Below are 16,569 nucleotides of genomic sequence, written 5' to 3'. Positions count from 1 at the left end.
TATGAATTTGTAAGGTGAGAAATGATCAATTGCATCAGGTAGTGAACCTTTGAAAGGATTTACACTTGGTTTGAGTTGTAAAGTTTATTACTTTTGATTGTTAAAGTATCTAAGAAATGGTTTCATTTTAAAGTGTTGGTTTATAATAAGGTAAATGGTTGGAGTGTTTATGATGGCTGTTAGTATTGTGAGTATGATTCACTAGCTATGCTCTCGTGTGTTTTTACTTTTGTGGGTGGATCCTTAGTAGTGGATCAGGGGTACCAAATCCTGCGATGCTCTCTTGGTTGAGTGGGAATATAGGGAAGACTTGGTTATTTTAGATGACATATTTGACGTTGTCTTGAGTTGTTAAAATATTTCAATGGTTCTACATGTACCACCTTGCTTATGACAGTTCATAGAAGAGCTACCATGTGTAATTATAGTTGTCCAACAATCTTAATATTCATCTAGTCGTCAAGGTCATGTATTGATTGTGTGTGGGTGAATGTGGGATCATTGGGTCCAATTCTACTGTTCTTAAGGGTAATCTACAATCATAATTGCTAAATCTAGCATTCGATAGTATAGTTAGAGGGTTGTATGCTTGGACATATCCCTCGATGAGTATCTGATTTCTAAAGATCAAATTTTGTAACTTAAGCTCATAGAAATTTATGTTGTGAGAAGGAGATGCTGATAAAAACTATGATTGATTGAGTATTATGAGTGTGTTGGTTGGTTCAGGTCCACCTTTAATTGTAGCGAGTATTGATTTGAAATTTTATCATGCTTAAGTGCTAAATGATTCGTCCAAATGATTGAGTCATGGTCCTTGATAACATGTTGCAGACGTGTGTACGATTAAGTTTGGTGGTTGTTGGGAACCACTTTGTTATTTGTTAAGTGTGCATACAACAATAATTATCACTCGAGTATTGTGATGACTTCATTGGGGCATTGTATGAGAGGATGTGTAGATCACTCATAGGGTGGTTTGGGGCTGAAGATGTAAAACCTTTGGGAGTTGATTTGGTGAAGGATGCTCAGGATAAGGTGAGAAGTAGCCAAGCTAAGCTTCTGGCCGCCCAGAGTCGATGGAAAAAGTATACGGGACAAGTATCCCCAGTGATTCGACGATTTAGATACTACTCTACTCTTACTTTAACCAGTCTTTTCTAGTTGATCACTCGGGGACGAGTGATGGTGTCACACCCAAGCCTACAACCCGGACGTGACTGGCACTCGAGAACCATTGTTGGCCCCAAGCGAACCTTTGGCCTGACTTACTTACTCAGCGGAAGACAGCATTATTACAATGATCAAATGCACTTACTCAATTGTTCAATAAAATAAATTAAAATGTTTAAAAACCAATATTCAACTTGGCCAAAATGGCAACTCAAGTATTAACATATGAAATGATAATGTAAAGACAACTGAACTACTAACTGTCTATAAAGCCTCTAAAACAATGAAGGATGTCGGGGTAAGACCCCCGATCATCCTAACAATGAAATACTGAAAGCAAAGCAAAAGGAGTCCTCCGCAATGCAAGGAGGCTTACCAACTGACTCTGAGTGATCAACTGGATCAACGAGGCGCTGAGTGATGATCCTAGTTACCTGCGTATGCATCATAAGAAGATGCAGACCAACTGACATCAGTACATTGAATGTACGAGTATGCGAGTTGGAATGCTAAACACAACATAGGCTTGAAAAAAATCTGAAAGGAATGCTTACCTTGGCTTTACTCAAACCTGAATAACTTAACTCATTATAAAGGAATAAAGCATATGCAATATATAGAAAGCTTGTAAAAATAGTGGAAAACAACTTATTTCGTTAAAGAAAATGCAATAACAAACTCAACTTTACTCATATAATGAAGTAATATAGTTTATGTGGGAGTTTCTCTAACCGACAACCACCACTATGAGCCTAAGTGGTGATACAACGTCTTGCCCACGCTACCAGAACTGTCCTATACTTTGCCGTCATATAGAACGCTTAACTAAGTGGATCCACTAGTCTATGCTAAAAAACAATTTAAGGAGTCATCTAAAAAGTATCATCCTTTACTACACATGATGGCTACATGGTTTATAGAGACTTGATTTAATATGAACTCACATCCCCATATCGGTGCTCAATACTACTCCCAAAATATACTTAGCTCATATGTTTTTAAAACAAACTTCTTTCTTTGGTTTGAGATAATTACTCAAAACTTAGCATAAAAGCTCTCTTAGAATCAATGTTCTCTTTCTTGCTCAAATGTGAAAACATTTTAAAACTCTTTGGGAATACATAGTCCTCATATACTTCTTTGAAGAAATGAACTTCAATATTTACTCTTTACTCTTTAATCTTTACTCAACTTGAACTTTAAGTTTTAAAACAAAGTTAAAACGTTTGTGAAAGACTTTTGAAAACTTTATAAACTTTTCTTTCACTTGCTTCTTAACTTCTAGACTTGACTCTTAACTTTCCTTGAATTGAATTATGGATTCAAGGTTCATAATCTCATGTTTATGGATGATTTCATGATGTTTATATGTACCTAAGAGTGTTGGAATCAACTAGAAAACATAGGTACATTGCTAAGTAACTAGTGTGGAAAGTTGTGAAAGAAATGGGAAGAACTGGCGTCCCTGGCGCTCTGAGAGGCGAGGGGCGCCAGATGGTGAAAATCAGAGATAGTCCTGGGGAACACTGGCTGGCACGGTGCCCCAAGGGTGAAACTTTAGAGAGCCTTTTGGAGAGCGCTAGCTGGCGCGACTTCCCACCCCTTTTCCCAGGTGTTTGACGACTTTTCTTCTCCATTTTTCATCTCTAAACCCTCTAAACTCAATTAGTTATTTCCCCAAAAACTTAGAATCATTTATACCCTCAATATACATCAGATAGATTATACTCGAAAACACAACTAAAAACATGAATCAATCTCAAGAAAACTCCAACAACACAACCCACAAGGATTCAAACGAACTTCATCAAGAATTCAAGGGATTTACTTTCGAATCTAATAAACTTTGCTGAATTGAATCATGATTGGCACATGGGTGAACTAAACCATCTCTATGTGATCTCATATACCTCGTAGGGATCACCCTTTGACGAAATCCACAAGCTAAACTCCAACGTTCTTGACGATTCTTGATTTCTCCTCTCCTTTCTCCTCTTTTATCTATTTTTTCCAAGCCCTAGCGTGAACCTCAACTTTTCTAAACTGACAAAAATCTGAATTTACCCCAGTTAAACTCCTAAAAATGAATTAAAACAATTAGTAAGGAAAAGACTAAAATACCCTTTCAAAATTCGGATTAGACTTTCCTTATTCAAACAAACCAACTTCCAAAGGGGATATCTCACTCATACGAACTCGGAATCGCGCAAACTCGGCGGCATTGGAAATATTGTTCCAAGATATTTCCTACCATATTTGGAAGTACACCTAATTCATCCTGAGCTAGGAGTTATGGCCGTTTGAAGTTGACCAAAACTTAACTTATTCTAACTTAACAAAATTTCCAGATTTTCATTCTTTCCAAAAATGACTATTTCCAATTATTAACTCCTTCTTAGTTATTTCAATTTGCGAGATGTTACAATATCTCCCCTTTGGTGACATTCATCCTAGAATGAGATTACTCTTACTATGCTAAGGGTGTGACATGCAACATTCTGCTCAAACACCCAATGAAGCAATGCAATTACAACATGCTAACATACATATAAAAATCCAAGAAAAGTACAAGTACCTTAATTCGGAACTTCTCCGGATTCAAAGAGATGTGGATATCTCTTCTTCATATCATCCTCAGCTTCCCAAGTAGGTTCCTCAACAAATTGGTTCCTCCAAAGGACTTTGACTGATGCTACCTTTTTTGTTCTCAACTTGCGAACTTGGTGATCTAAAATCTGAACAGGAATCTCCTCATAAGACAAGCTATCCTTGATCCCAATATCTTCGGTTGGTATGATCAATGAAGGATCGCCCATGAATTTCTTCAACATAGAGATGTGAAACACCGAGTGAACCGCTGCTAACTCTTGTGGTAGCTCCAACTCTTAAGCTACATTACCTACCTTTTTCGCTATTCTGTAAGGGCCAATATACCCGGGACTAAGCTTCCCCTTCTTACCAAATCTCATAACACCTCTCATGGGTGAAACTTTCAAATACACCCAATCATCTACTTCAAACTCTAACTCCCTGCTCCTAACATCACTGTAGGATTTCAGACGACTATGCGCCGTTTTCAACCTATCTTGAATCACTTTCACCTCCTCCATAGCTTGATGAACTAAATCAGGTCCTATCAACCCATCTTTACCAACTTCGAACTATCCAATAGGAGATCTGCATCTTTTCTTATAAGAGATGCATAAGGAGCCATTTGGATGCTAGAGCGATAACTATTGTTGTAAGCAAACTCGATGAGAGGTAGGTGATCATCCAATTACCTTTGAAATCAATCACGCATGCTCTCAACATATCCTCTAAGGTCTGAATAGTGTGCTCTGCTTACCCATTAGTTTGAGGATGAAATGTGGTACTTAAGTTCATATTTGAACCTAATCCTTTTTGAAATGACTTTCAAAACTGTGCAGTAAATTGCGCACCTCTGTCTGAAATAATGGAGACCGGAACCCCATGAAGTCTTACCACCTCTTGAAGATACAACTTAGCATAATCTTCTATTGAATGGGTAGTCCTTACCAGTAAAAAGTGTGCTGCTTTTATCATCCTGTCGACAATCAACAAATAGAATCATGATGCATGCGAGACCTTGGAAAACCTGTGATGAAATCCATATTAATCATCTCCCACTTCCATTCCGGAAGTTCTATATTCTGAGTCAAACCACCAGGCCTTTCATATTCTACTTTAACTTGTTGGCAATTCAGACACTTAGCAACAAACTCTGCAATGCCCTTCTTCATGCTACTCCACCAATACACCTCTCTCAAATCGCGAAACATCTTTGTGGAACCCGGATGAATGGAATAGCTGGAGCTATGAGCTTTCTTCATGATCCTCTCTTGGAGTTCATCCACCTTTGGTACACATAATCTGCCTTGATACCTCAATACACCTTCCCCCCTTGTTCAAAAGCCATAACTTTCTGCTTATGAACATTTACCTTTAATTCAAACAAAATGGGATCTTGGTCCTGCTTCTCTTTTACTTCTGACACTAATGATTATTCAACCCCATTCATCACTACTACCCCTTCTTCTGTGGATTCTATTATTCGGACTCCCAAGCATGCAAGTCTATGCACATATTTCGCTAACTCTCTCTTTTCTTCCTCAACATGGGTGGTACTACCCATAGACAACCTGCTTAAAGCACCAACAAAAACTTTAACCTTACCTAGGTGATAAATAATACTCATGTCATAATTCTTGAGTAATTCTAACCACCTCCTTTTTTCTGAGATTAAGCTCTTTGTGAGTGAACACATATTGAAGACTCTTCTGATCAGTGAATACATCAACATGAACACCATACAAATAATGACGTCATATCTTCAAAGCAAATACTACAACAACCAACTCTAAGTCATGGGTCGAGTAATTCTTCTCATGAACTTTCAAATGTCTGGACGCATAAGCTATAACCTTGCCATTCTGCATTAACACACAACCCAAACCAACTCTAGATGCATCACAGTACACAACAAAACCTTGCATACCTTCTGGTAAGGTCAAAACTGGGGCAGTAGTCAACCACTTTTTCAATTCCAAAAAGCTTTTCTCATAAGCTTCAGTCCATTGAAGCTTCATTGTTTTCTGAGTTAAGTTGGTCAAAGGGAATGAAATGGATGAGAGCCTCTCTACGAACCTTCTATAATAGCCGGCCAAACCCAAGAAACTCCTAATGTCAGTTGTAGATGTGGGTCAGGCCAATTCTGCACTGCTTCTATTTTCTGAGTATCAACTTTAATTCCCTTTCCAGACACAATGTGGCTTAAGAATGCCACAGATTTAAGCTAAAACTCGCACTTAGAGAACTTGGCATACAACTCTCGATCTTTTAAAGTCTAGAGAACTACTCTGAGATGGTTAGCATGATCTCCTTCATTCCTCAAATAGATTAGTATGTCATCAATGAAGACGATAACAAACATAGCTAAATAAGGTTTGAATACTTTATTCATAAGGTCCACGAATGCTACAGGCGTATTGGTCAAACCAAAGGACATAACTAGGAACTCATAATGACCATAATGGGTCCTGAATGTTATCTTGGGTATATCACATTCTCTTACTTTCAACTGATGGTAGCCTGATCTGAGATCTATCTTAGAGAAAAAAGTATCACCCTGAAGTTGATCAAAAAGATCATCAATTCTTGGAAGAGGATACTTGTTCTTGATGGTTACCTTGTTCAACTGACGGTAATCTATACACATCCTAAGAGAACCATCTTACTTTCTCACTAATAAGACTGGAGCTCCCCAAGGTGAGACACTTGGTCGAATAAAGCCCTTATCTAGGAGATCTTTTAACTATTCTTTAAGCTTTTTCAACTCTGCTGGTGCCATTATATATGGCGGAATAGATATCGGAAGAGTATCTGGAATAATGTCTATATCGAAGTATATATCTCTCTCAGGAGGGACTCCACGTAAGTCATTTGGAAAGACTTCTGGAAATTCTTTTACTACTGCAACTGACTGAATAGAAGGTGTCTCAATACTAGAGTTATTAACTCGGACTAAGTGATAGACACACCCCTTGGAAACTAACTTTCATGCCTTGAGGTACGAAATGAAATGGCCCTTAGGCACTGCTGAACTACTTTTCCACTCTAAGACTGACTCATTAGGAATTTGGATCCTAACAACTATAGTTCTACAATCAATGGAGGCATAACAGGCATAAAGCCTGTCCATACCTAGAATGACATCAAAATCTACCATGTCTAACTCAATAAAATCAGCCATAATGTCTTTGTTATTTATGGAAATGACATAATTACGATATACTCGCTCAGCTAGAATAGACTCCCCAATAGGTGTTGAAACACAAAAGGGTTCACAGAGTTTCTAAGGAAGAACATCAAAACTATTTGCAACATAAGAGATAAACTTGCTCATAGGTTTAGCAAAGTATAAACATCAGTAGTAAAGACTTTAATCATACGAGTTATAAAATCTGGAGAGTTCTCTTGCTCTTGGTGACTAGTGATCGTATAAAGGCAGTTTGCTCCTCCGCCAGTGTCACGCCCTGAGACTACCCACGAGACGCACGGGACTTAGGACCACAAGTAATCCCAGGCTAACCCTGCTGGCATGATCATGAGCATACTAAATATAATAAACTGATGCGGAAACTAAATCATAAATAAAATGAAAAGATGGGGAATACCTATATACTATAACTGAGACATATGAAAACTGATGAGTTTAATACAAAGAAGATATTAACTCAATACTAAGCTGAAGCTAACTATGTCTGAAAATAGCCTCTAACTGACTAGAAATGCTGGGACAGGCCCCAACTATGTCTAGCAAAACTGAAACTAAAGGATTAAAAATACTGAAAAGAAACTCATGACTATTGTCTTCGGAGAATGAGGACTCACCACTGATTCAGCTGAACTAGAGATCAAGAACCGATCTAAGCGTGATCTGGATGCTGAGAACCTAAACCTACATCACGAGAAGATGTAGCGTAGAGTATGCGTCAGTACTTGAAAGGTACTGAGCATGCAAGATAGAATAGAACTAAAATAACATATAATTGAACAAAGCAAATAAGAAATGATATAATCTGAACATGATATAGATACTGAATGCAGTGACCAATTTATAACATGTTGAAACTGAATAATGGATATACTGATAAATGGTCAATGCAATAGAATCTGACTGAACTGTGGGAGCTACTAATAACCGACAATAAAACCACATGAGCTAAATGTGGAGTCCGGTGTATACTCCCCATTGAGAGGACCCAATATACCCTTCTAGAGGTATAAAGGCATGCTGGCGTGATCACTAACTGATATTGCTCATAGAAGGGACTTACACCTACGTGGCTTGTAGGTTTGGGACCATATGGGTACGTTGAACCCTAGTCCAACTCGGTATTATGCTACTCCCAATAGATTAAATGGTTAGTACATTATGACCGAATTTCTGTAAGTTACTGGATAGCTCAAACTGAACATGCAAACTGAAAATGCAACAATTAAACTAATATTGATGCATTAATAACTGAGGCATGTATAATTGAATAACTGAAATATCTGACCTAACATGTGTAATTCAAGAACTAGAGAAATACATAGCTAGGGTTCTGAAATTCATGCATTAAACTGAATATTAACGTACTAATCGGATTTGGATCATTCTAACAACTAAGAACCCAACAATTCTAACATTCAAGAAACCCTAGGTCTAGTCATAATAAGGGAATCAAGAAACTGACTGAAAATTAGGGACCTAATGGGTGAAAGGAACCCACTAGTGAAATCCACATACTTGGTGACGAATTTCACGGAGAAATCCTTTGATTTCTGGGCTGGAACTGAAGAAACCTTGTTGCGTTCTTGGAGTTAGGGTTGGTCGCCTCTTTCTCTTCTTACGCTTTTAATTTTCTAAGTTCTGAAGAATGATTTGAGTTAGGTAAGTTCTAGTTATGTGTCTAGGCTTAAACTGGCTAAAACCTCATAATTTAGGGTCTAAACGACGTAGCTTAGGGGTCCAACGAAATAGGGAAAGACCAAAAGACCCCTGACTTAATTACTTTCGGAGTGATCGACGGACGGGACCTACGGGCTGTAGGTCAATCTACGGTCCATAGATTGGGGTCGTAGGTCAAGTCTGCCCGATAGAAATTCACTAAAACGAGCATAACCTTTTACTCGGAGGTCAAATTTTAGCAAACTCGGTGGAGTTAGAAAGAGGATTCAATTATCTATCATATCATAGGTGATGGGACACATAATTCCTTTTGTGCTAAGAGTTATGACCATTAGAAGTTGACCCAATCAACAATTTTCATCTGACTAGCTGCTAACCCTCACCTACTGTCAGACCTACGGATCGTGGATCGACTGACGGTCCGTGCTGGTCACCCGTCGTTTGCGTCAGAGGCTAGGTAAAGGGGGCCTCGATCCACGAATATAGACCACGGACCGTGGTCTGACCTACGGACCGTGGGTCGAGACTTAACTGATTTTTTGAGCTGGATTTAGGGAGGGGTTGTAGTGGTGAACCATGGACCACCTGCACGGGCCGTGGTGTGACCTACGGTCCATGGATGGCAACTATGGGTTGCACTTGCAATTTTTAAAATCTGCATTTTTGGTCTATTTCGGATACGGGGTGTTACATTATCTCCCCCTTGGGACCATTCATCCTCGAATGAAGACTAAACTAGCTGAAATGGAGGGAGAGGGCTGCAATCTCTATCACTAAACACTTAGAACTGAATTTCTAACTGAATTGAGTTCCATGAACATGCAAATACGCTGAAAATGCAAGTACAAACTGAAGGAACGTGATTCTAAGACTGAAGTTACGCATGAATGACTGAAAAACTAAATAGGAACTATTACCTCAAGATGGAGTGGAATAAGAAGGAAGTAGGTGAGGATACTTGGCTTTCATGGCCGCTTTTTCTTCCCAAGTAGCTCCCTCTACGGATTGACTCCTCCACCAAACCTTGTCTGAAGCAAGTTCTTTGTTTCTCATCCTTCTAACTTGACGATCAAGAATATCAACTGGTACATCCTCATAAGAAAGGCTATCTTTTACAGCCACAGTCTCTAATGGCACTACGGATGCTGGATCACCCACACACTTCTTTAAAAGTGAAATGTGAAAGACTGGATGCACTGATGCTAAGTCTGTTGGCAACTCTAACTCATAAGCCACTTTACCAATCCTTTTCAAGATCTGGTAAGGGCCTACATATCTGGGACTGAGCTTCCCTTTCTTGCCAAATCTCATCACCCCCTTCATAGGTGACACTTTCAGGAAAACCCAATCATCAACTTGGAACTCTAGTTCTCTTCTTCTCACATCTGCATAAGACTTCTGGCGACTCTGGGCAGTCTTAAGTCTATCTCTAATGAGTTGTACTTTCTCCAATGCATCAAGGACTGAATCTGGTCCTATCAAGGTTGCTTTACCTACTTCAAACTAACCAACTAGAGATCTACATCTACGCCTATACAATGCCTAATAAAGGGGCATTTGAATACTGGAATGGTAACTATTGTTGTAGGCGAACTCAATAAGAGGAAGGTGATCATCCCAACTACCCTTGAAGTCGACCACACAAGCTCTCAACATGTCCTCTAAGGTATGAATGGTACGCTCTGCCTGACCATCTGTTTGTGGATGAAATGTTGTGCTAAGGTTAACCTGAGTACCAAGACCTTTCTGAAATGACTTCCAGAAATAAGAGGTAAACTGATGACCTCTATCTGAGATGATAGACAAAGGAACCCCATGCAACCTCACAATTTCATTAATGTAAAGCTTGGCGTAATCCTCTGCCAAATCTATAGTTGTGACCGCCAAAAAGCGAGAAGACTTAGTAACCCTATCAACAATCACCCAAATAGAGTCATGTTGTCTGCGAGTACGAGGTAAACCTGTGATGAAGTCTATGTTGATCACTTCCCACTTCCAAGTAGGAATGTCAATCTCTTGAGTCATGCCTCCTGGTTTTTGATGTTCAACCTTGACTTGCTGGCAATTGGGGCACTTAGCTACATAATTTGCTATATCTCTTTTCATACCATTCCACCAATAGACTTCCCGCAGATCACGGTACATCTTAGTGGCACCTGGATGAATTGAATATCTGGAATTATGGGCCTCTGCAAGAATATGTTGTCTCAACTCGCCCACATTAGGAACATATAATCGACCCTGGTAGCGAAGCACACCTTATCCCCCTTGGGAGAAAACCTCAACTCTCTATTGGTGAATTGCACCCTTTAGTTTAAGTAATATCGGGTCGCTGTCTTGCTTTTCCTTAACTTCCACTACCAAAGAAGATTCTGCCCCATTTTTAACCGTTACACCACCATTTGATATGCTCATAAGACGAACTCCTAGGTGAGCAAGTCTGTGAACATCCTTTGCTAGCTCTCTTCTTTCTACCTCAACATGTGCTATACTACCCATATATAGTCTGCTAAGAGCATCCGCTACTACATTCGCCTTACCAGGATGGTAATGCACACTCAAATCATAATCCTTAAGGAACTCAAGTCACCTTCTCTAGCGAAGATTCAACCCTTTTTGGGTGAATACATACTGGAGGCTCTTATGGTCTATAAACACATTTACATGAACACCATACAAGTTGTCTCCGAATCTTGAGTGCAAACACCACTGCTATAAGCTCGAGGTCATGAGTCAGATAATTCTTCTCATATACCTTAAGCTGTCTAGAAGCATAAGTTATAACCTTACCTCACTGCATCAACACACAACCTAGGCCAACCCTGAATGCATCACAATAGATCACATAACCATCTGAACCCTCTGGTAGAGTCAAGACAGGAGTTGTAGTCAACCTAGTTTTCAATTCTGCGAAACTTTTCTCACAATCATCTGACCATCGAAACTTGACCATCTTCTGAGTCAACCTAGTAAATGGTGAGGCTATTGATGAAAATCCTTCCACGAACCGTCTGTAATAGCCCGCTGGACCCAAGAAACTTTTGATATCTGTAGCAGAGGTAGGTCTGGTCTATTGTTTCATTGCTTATATCTTGTGGGAATCTACTCGATTTCCTTCACTAGACACAATATGCCCAAGGAAGGCAACTGGTTGTAACCAAAACTCGCATTTGTTAAATTTTGAAAATAACTGGCGATCTTTGAGTGTTTGCAGAACCACTCTCAAATGACTCGCATGTTCTTCCTCATTCCTAGAGTAAATGAGGATATCATCAATAAACACGATAACGAACAAGTCCAAGTACTGCTTGAACACTGTGTTCATCAAATCCATGAAAGCTGTAGGAGCATTAGTTAGTCCAAATGACATGACTACAAATTCGTAATGACCATACTGAGTTCTGAAGGTTGTCTTCAGAATGTCACTATATTTGACTCTAAGCTGATGATAACCTGATCTGAGGTCTATCTTTGAGAAATGACTAGCACCTTGAAGTTGGTCGAACAAGTCATCAATCCTGGGGATGGGATACTTATTCTTGATTGTGACTTTGTTCAACTGCTTATAGTGAATGCACATTCTGAGAGAACCATCTTTCTTCTTTACAAACAACACTGGTGCACCCCATGACGAAATACTAGGTCTGATGAAGCCCTTATCTAGAAGGTCTTTCAACTGCTCTTTCAATTCCTTAAGCTCAGCTGGAGCCATTATGTAAGGAGGAATAGAGATAGGCTGGGTATCTGGAAGAAGATCAATTCCAAAGTCGATTTCCCTTTCAGGAGAAACTCTGAGAAGATCATCTGGAATCACTTCTGGAAACTCATTGACTACAGGAACTGACTCAAGAGTTGGAGTTTTGGAGCTAGAATCCTTAACCCGGACTAGATGATAGAGATAACCCTTAGAGATCATCTTTTTGGCCTTAAGGTGAGAAATGAATGACCCATAGGCGCTAAGCTACTACCCTTCCATTCTAAGATTGGTTCGTCTGGAAACTGAAAAACGAACAATCCTAGTTCTACAATCGACTGAGGCATAACAAGAATGTAACCAATCCAAGCCTAGAATAATATCTAAGTCTACCCTTTCTAACTCTACAAGATCTGCTGAGGTGACTTTTTGAGAGACTGTGATAGGGTAACCCGTCTAGCTATAACTGGGTCACCGACTGGAGTAGAGACTGAGAAGGGTTCTGAAATAGTTTCTGAACTAACACTGAATTGGACTGCTATATAAGGAGTTACAAAAAAAAAAGAGTAGCCGCTGGATCTAATAAAGCAGAAACATTAAGATCAAAGACTCATAATGTACCAGTGACTACATCAGGAGAATCTTCCTGATCTTGACGTGCCTGAAAAGCATAGAGCCTGTTTTGGCGTTGTCCGCCACCTATACCAGATGAGTTACCCTGCTGAGTCGGGCGACCTGCTGGTGCTGCTGAAGTTGTAGACTAAGCTATACCATTATTTCCTCATTGACCTTGTCTAGAAAGACAATCGTTCAATCTATGACCAGACTGACCACACCCAAAGCATCCTTCCCTACCTGCAAGGCACTCGCCTAGATGGTTCTTACTACATTTCGGGCAAGTTAGGTAGGTTTTGTTACTTGGAACACTTTCCTGAGACTTAGAGCCTGATGCTCTATCTTTCTGATTGTTACGGAACCTGGGGAATGGAACACTAGCTGATGAAGGGGTTGAAGTTGAAGACTTCTACTGAAACTGCGAGCGATTTTCACCACCCGATTTCTATTGGGAATATTCATAGTTACCTGTTCTTGCTTTCTTAGAGTCTTTAGCTTGTTCCCTAAGCTTATCACCCTCAACCTGCTGAGCATGAGTCATGAGCCTAAAGATGTTCATGTCTCCCAACAACATGGCATTCTTGCACTCTTTTTTCACTAAGTCTGACACCCTATAAAGAAACTTATTCATCTGAGCCCTAGAGTCAACAACCATGTGAGGAGCATACTTAGAGAGTTGGTTAAACTTGAGCCCATACTCTTGGACTGTTATGTTACCCTGCCTTAAGTTCATAAATTCATGGGCCCTTGCTTCTCTCAGCTCCATGGGGAAATACCTGTCCAGAAAGGTTTTGATGAAACAATCCCAAGTACTAGGAGTTGCATTTGTACCCCTATTCTCCTTCCACTAGTATACCAGATATGAGCCACATCCTTAAGTTGGTAAGATGCTAACTCAACTCGATCATTCCCAGTGACCTGCATCACCTCAAAGATCTTCTTGATCTCATCCAAGAAATTCTGGGGATCTACACCAGTCTGCGATCCTAAGAACTCAGGCGGATTCATCCTAACAAAGTCACGGACTCTTGCTGTAGCTGATCCACCATTTGCATTCACAGGAGCTTGAACCCGCTGATTGTTTTGATTGGCCACACTCTGAGCTAACATCTAAATGACATTCCTGAACTATACATTCGACACTTCTTGATCAGGGACTGGAGGAGTAGCATTTGCGTTCCTGGCATTCGCATTCCTGGAGTTAGCTCTACGAAGAGGCATGATCACTGAAACATAGAACGTTGAGTTAGAACAGAATTAGATCATACCTTACGCACGATAAGAGTAATAAGAAAATGAATACTTTTCCTAACACACTTTATAGCCTCTCTCTCATTAGATGTGGTGTGTACTACACATCCATGGAAATGACTCTACCTAGTGCGGCTTTTCAGACATCCTAGGACACTTAAACCTAGTGTTCTGATACCAAGTTTGTCACTCCCCGAGACTACCCCTGAGACGCGGACAGGTACCTAGCACCACAAGTTATCCCAAGCTAACCCTGTTGGCATGATCATGAGCATACTAAAAGTAATAAATTGATGCGGAAGCTAAATCATAAATAAAATGAAAAGATGGGGAATATCCATATACTATAACTGAGATATATGAAAACTGATGAGTTTAATACAAAGAAGATATTAACTCAATACTAAGCTGAAGCTAACTATGTCTAGAAATAGCCTCTAACTAACTAGAAATACTGGGATAGGCCCCAACTAAGTCTAGCAAAACTAAAACTAAAAGACTAAAAATACTGAAAAGAAACTCATGATTATTATCCTCAGAGAATGAGGACTCACCACTGATTCTGATGAACTGGAGATCGGGAACCGATCTAAGTGTGATCTGATGCTGAGAACCTGAACCTACATAACGAGAAGATGTAGCGCAGAGTATGCGTCAGTACTTGAAAGGTACTAAACATGCAGGATATAATAGAACTGAAATAACATATAACTGAACAAAGCAAATAAGCAATGATATAATCTGAACATGATATAGATACTGAATGCAGTGACCAATTTATAACATACTGAAATTGAATACTAGATATACTGATAAATGGTCAATGTAATAGAATATGACTGAATTGTGGGAGCTACTAATAACTGAAAATAAAACCACATGAGTTGAATGTGGAGTCCGATGTATACGCCCTATCGAGAGGACCCAATATACCCTGCCAGAGGTATAAAGGCATGCTGGCATGATCACTAACTGATATTTCCCACAGAAAGGACTTACACCTACGTGGCTCGTAGTTTTGGGACTATATGGGCACGCTGAACTCTAGTCCAACTCGGTATTATGCTACTCCCAATATATTAAGTGGTTAACACATTATGACCGAATTTCTGTAAGTTACTGTATAGCTCAAACTGAACATGCAAACTGAGAATGACAATTAAACTAATATTGATGCATTTATAACTGAGGCATGTATAACTGAATAACTGAAATATCTGACCTAGCATGTGTAATTCAAGAACTAGAGAAATACATAGCTAGGGTTCCGAAATTCATGCATTAAACTGAATATTAACGTACTAATCTGATTTGGATCATTCTAATAGCTAAGAACCCAACAATTCTAACATTAAAGAAACCCTAGGTTTAGGCATAATAAGGGAATCAAGAAACTGACTGAAAACTAGGGACCTAATGGGTGAAAGGAACCCACTAGTGAAATCCCACATACCTGGTGATGAATTCCACGGAGAAAACTTGTTTGCATTCTTAGAGTTAGGGTTGGTCGCCTCTTTCTCTTCTTACGTTTCTAATTTTCTAAGTTCTGAAGAATGATTTAAGTTAGGTAAGTTCTAGTTATGTTTCTAGGCTTAAACTGACTAAAACCTCATTATTTAAGGTCTAAACGATGTAGCTTAGGGGTCTAAGGAAATAGGAAAAGATCAAAAGACCCCTGACTTAACTGCTGTCGAAGTGATTGACGGACAGGACCTACGGGCCGTAGGTCAATCTACGGTCCATAGATTGAGGTCGTAGGTCAAGTTTGCCCGACAGGGCTTCACTAAAACGAGCATAACTTTTTACTCAGAAGTCGGATTTTAGAAAACTCATTGAGGTTGGAAAGAGGATTCAATTATCTATCATATCATAGGTCATGGGACACATAATTACTTTTGTGCTAAGAGTTATGACCATTAGAAGTTAACCCAATCAACAATTTTCATCTAACTGGCTGCTGACCCTCACTTATGGTTAGACCTGCAGACCGTGGATCGAACGACGGTCCATGTTGGTCGGCCGTCGTTTGCGTCAGAGGCTGGGTAAAGGGGGCTTCGATCCACGGACACAAACCACGGACCGTGGTCTGACCTACGGACCGTGGGTCTGTCCGTGGGTCGAGACTTTGCTAATTTTCTGAGCTGGGTTTGGGGAGGGGTTACAGTGGTGAACCACAGACCACCTACACGGGCCGTGGTCTAAACTACGGTCCGTGGATGGCAACCGTGGGTTGCACCTGCAACTTCTTAAAATCTGCGTTTTTGGTCTATTTCAGATACGGGGTGTTACAGCTAGTACCGGAACTAGCTCCTCTAGGTGCATCCCTATTTGGTGGAGTAACTAATGAAGATTGGGCCCTATT

Source organism: Solanum stenotomum, chromosome 10, assembly GCF_019186545.1.
Source record: "Solanum stenotomum isolate F172 chromosome 10, ASM1918654v1, whole genome shotgun sequence".
NCBI lineage: Eukaryota > Viridiplantae > Streptophyta > Magnoliopsida > Solanales > Solanaceae > Solanum > Solanum stenotomum.
The sequence above is the reverse complement of the archived record's forward strand: the minus strand, read 5'-3'. Positions refer to the sequence as shown.